Genomic DNA, 4,618 nt, shown 5'->3' with positions numbered 1-4,618 from the left:
CGCCTTTGTACCTATCTTGTTTTTGAATTATTCAAATTTTATTGGTTAAAAAAAACTTTGGTTAAATTTCTTAAGGGAGTACATTTAGTCTGTAGCCTCAAGAATTCATTGACAGTTGATCTTTGAGTTTGTATGTGTTAGAATCCAAAAATGTGGATAATTGTTGATAACTTTTGTGGTATTTTGATAACTTTTCTCAATTCTTTTCAATGTAATTACGGTTCGTAATCGTGTAAATAAATAAAATCGAGTTTAGTAGTAAATATAGTATTTATAAGCTTTTCTTATGTTTTTTGTAGGTTTTATGCATTGTGGGAAGTATTAGGAGGTAAAGAGGCATTTTGGAGCAAGTTTGGAGACCAAAGGAAGAAGTTGTGTGCATCAAGGGCCACTCAGAGGCCTCTAAGCGCGCTTTCCAGAGGCGAAAGAAAAATTTGTGTTCAGCAAGGTCCGCTTAGCGGCCTCCAGCGTGGAAGCAGATATTTTGGGTGCTCCGCTTAGCGGCCGTCTGTGCGCTAAGCGGAGGTACTTTTTCAAGTGACCACTTTTAGGCACTTAGAGATATTTTGAGGGTAGATCTTATCTTGTTTATTCATTCTTACCAACCACACACTCTAGGGCAAGAGAAGAAGAGAGAAAAACTCATAATCCTTGAATATTTCTCAAGCATTTTTCTTCATCATCTTTGGATTTCTATGCTAGGAGATCTTGTGATGATGTTGGTTATTGAAGCTATGGATAGCTAAACTTCTCATGTGTCAAGATTAGAGGTAGTTAGCTTGTATAGTATGTATTTAGCTTGATCTTTTGTATATGAACCTTGTTGATGATTAATATATGGTGAATATTTTTGTATTCATGTTTATATGTTGTTTTGATACACTATTGAGAGATATGTTTCAAATCTTGACCAAAAGGGTATTCATCTATCAATAATCAAACTCTAGAGATAGATTTGTGAGTTGATAATCACTTGTATCAATCTTTAAAGGTTATTATGTCAATTGTCGGCATGAGAGATTATCTGATGGTTAATATAATAACAATCACGATACTGCTTTAGAGATAAACAGTATCGAGAGGATACGTGATTGTATTAATCATTGATATGTTCATATACATGATCATCAGAGTATATACAAAAGCAAGCTAATGAAAACTAATCTTGACACAGTTTTACCAAACCGTTTTTAAACCCTAAGTCATTGTCTTTAATTTCTTTTCATGCTATTTATCTTTCATGACACTAAAAACATCCAGAATCTTAGCTCAAAACATACAAAACTGTAGAACGGCGGTAATGTCGCATCAATCCCTGAGGAGACGATAGAAAAATACTTATCCTATACTTTCTAACAGTATGCTTTGGGAGACTAAGTTTAGTTTGAAGCCACGAGAAGTCATTGACAATTTTTATTTGAGTTGTATTACTTGAGGGACTAGGATTATACTGTAGCCTCGAAAAGTCATTTACATTTGGTGTTTGAGTTGTAATATGATTGATTAATGGATTAAGTCTTTATGAGAATGCCAAATCACTCTGACTAGTGGACTGAATTAATTTAGTTAAACGTAAATCTTTGAGTATTTCTTATAATTGTTGTTCTTAATTTTGGGTTGCATGAAAAATTGTCATATTATAAATTCAATTCAAACCCCATTTTTCTGTATTTTTTGAACTTTTAATATTAATATTGATCCTCATCGCTCAACTATGAATTTATCACCATTGTTCAACTCAATTTAGTTATCTTTGTTCAACTCAATTTTGCTACCATCGTTCAACTAGCATTCGCTTTTTGTAGTTTCACGTTTCTCCGTTTTTTTAAGGTTGTGTTCTTATTTTATTTTAAGTATTTTTTTTAGTTCAATTTTATTTTGATTTGTTCTTGAATTATGTATAATATTCTGCTTATATTTTTATATTCTATTTTATTTAATATAGAACTTTTGAGTAGTTTGAAATTTATTTTTAATATTTTATTTTGTTTAAATTTAGACCATATGGTCCACAATATCTAATTTTGCTTTGAATTATTTGATTTTATTATATTATAGTTCTTTAGTTTGTTTTGTTCAAGTTGAAACTAATTACACAATTCAATTGTATTATTTGGTGTACCATAATTTTATATAATTTTTTATTTAATAATTGACTTCCTATCTAATTTTTAAATTATTAACAGTGCCTAATTTTATAACCCAAGGAACAATAACTATGAAATGAAGTTAAAAGCCATATTTTTAACTTAAAAATAGAATTAAGTGTTTACACCCTCCACCTCTATAAATAGATAACCAAATATTTTAGTAAGGGTGTGGTAGTCATGAACAAAACATACTTTGGTTTGTTGTTCATTTTTCTAATTATCCTTCCCTCCCGTAAGTCTTACTCGTCCTTTTTAAAATAAGCTTTATTTTAATGTTTCAATGTAATTTTAATTTTTAAATTTATGTTTTTATTTTATTATTCTTTCACCATAAATATACTTATCAATATTAAAGATAAATATATTAAAGAAGATAAAATGAAATGTTTTTTTTAGACAATAAAATCTTAAAAAATATGAGTTTTTGTTATAAATGGAGGAAAAAGTACCGTTTTAGAAATCTCTGTTTCAACCGGTTGAATTTAGAATCGATACTAAATTTAGTCTAGTCATTAAAAAAATGCTTGTAGATCAAAATTAGAATAAATCAATTGCCTATTAAATCAATTAGAATAAACTAGGGTTGCACCCCTAGTGCGAGCTTTATTAATCAATTGCCTATTAAAAAAAAAGAATAAATAAAAAAATTAAACCATTCAAAATTGTTTGAAACAAAAAATTAAAGTCAATTTTGTAATAGTGTTGAATTTAAAGAAATATTTATCATTGATTAATTTTAATAATTTTAAATAAAAAATTTGAAACAAATGATATGACAACAAAAAAATTGTAAAAAAAGTAGTTTGAAAAATTTAAAGAATACTTATCATTGGCCCAATTTTAATATTTCTCATTGAAAAATCCTTACTTTTATAAAATCACACAAATCTCTTATTCATATCACTCTCTTATGGTTTTATTTCTTTCACCCAAACTCAATTATCATCACGTTATTCATTTTAACTATAGTCACGTCCTCAAACTCAATTTTAATTGTCATCGTTCAACCTTAACTTGACATTCGTTATTCAACTCGTTTCATTCATCGTAATTTTTTGTTTCTTTTTTTTTTGAAATTATTGTCCATAAAATTTAACTTCATACTATACTAATTTATTTAAATGAACAGTTTGACCATCGTAGTTTCATGTTTCTTTGTTTTATTGGTTCGATCTTTAGTCTTATTTTTAAAATATTTTTGTGTTAATAATAATATGTTCTCGATGAATGATGAGTGCAGAGATGATGGTGGAAACAGAAGGAGCTGCATGCATTGAAGATGAATGCATATCATTTTGCATTGAAGAAGGTTTTCTAGAAGGTAAATGCATAGATATCACATGCTATTGCTCGTCCCGTCCAATGATTACCAAATGAGCACAGCACCGATTCTGGGCAAAAACAAATATATCTTTAGTGTAGGGTTTTAAAATTTGGAGCTAATTTTAAAAAATAAAATTATATATATATATATATATATATATATATATATATATATATATATATATATATATATATATATATATATATATATATATATATATATATATATATATATATATATATTAATAAATGAAAATTGACCTGAAATTGTCCCGGGCAAAGTGGGGACTGATTTTTTATTTGGTCAATAATACAACTTAACTGTAGTGGGATTGACCTTTTATATGCAATTTGTAATTTTTGTTATTATTTAAATAAAGTGGAATAAAAATGAAAAGTGTGATAGTAAGAGTTTAAACAACTTCAAAATAATAATAGTTTTTAATTATATTAAGATGAATATGAAACATAATAAGAAACATGAAATTTAATATTTATTTTATATTTCTTTGAGAAGTGTAGGAATAAATTAAATAATATTAGCTATTATGATCAACTTTCTTGGTTGCCAATACTATATTTAGTCATGTTAATTTTGTAAGCAGGTTTTAATTTATGGATAAATTTGCAATTTTATTTTGATTCGTTTCGGATGTTAATGTTGGAAATTTACTAGAAACTATTTCAAATATTAGATATACAATTATATGACATTAAAATAGTGTAGTGTGTTTGGATGAAACATTTTAATAAGGTAATGTAATGTTTTGAGGGAATTTAAAATGATTTGTACAAAATTTATTGTTTGGATACAAAAATGAAGAATTGTTAAAATGATGAAAATTTATGGAGTATTTTATCTAAGTTAAATTTAATCACTTTGAAATGACACCAAAAACTAAAGAATTTGAAATTCCTTCATACTCCATAAAATGTATTTGTTACTGTTATTTTTTCAAATTTTGTAAATTGGTCCTCATATTTTCCAAAATTATAAAATTGACCCTATTTGTTTTAAAAAATTGCAAATTGGTCCTTAATAATTTTTAAAATTTACATTTGGTCCTTCAAATTTTTAAAATTACAATTTGCTCCTTCATATTTTATAAAAAATGACCTCAAAAATCTAACAATCAATTACCTTA

General features: G+C 26.6%; 1 long non-coding RNA gene across 1 annotated transcript; it reads left to right on the top strand.

Moving 5' to 3' along the window:
- Nucleotides 1-2,265: 2,265 nt before the first annotated feature.
- LOC131655459 (uncharacterized) lies at nucleotides 2,266-3,703 on the top strand. The gene is made up of 2 exons (XR_009299774.1): nucleotides 2,266-2,382; nucleotides 3,391-3,703. It is a non-coding gene; the product is annotated as an uncharacterized LOC131655459 (long non-coding RNA).
- Nucleotides 3,704-4,618: the final 915 nt, after the last annotated feature.

This window comes from Vicia villosa, linkage group LG3 (assembly GCF_029867415.1).
Source record: "Vicia villosa cultivar HV-30 ecotype Madison, WI linkage group LG3, Vvil1.0, whole genome shotgun sequence".
Lineage (NCBI taxonomy): Eukaryota > Viridiplantae > Streptophyta > Magnoliopsida > Fabales > Fabaceae > Vicia > Vicia villosa.
The sequence above is the reverse complement of the archived record's forward strand: the minus strand, read 5'-3'. Positions and strand labels throughout refer to the sequence as shown.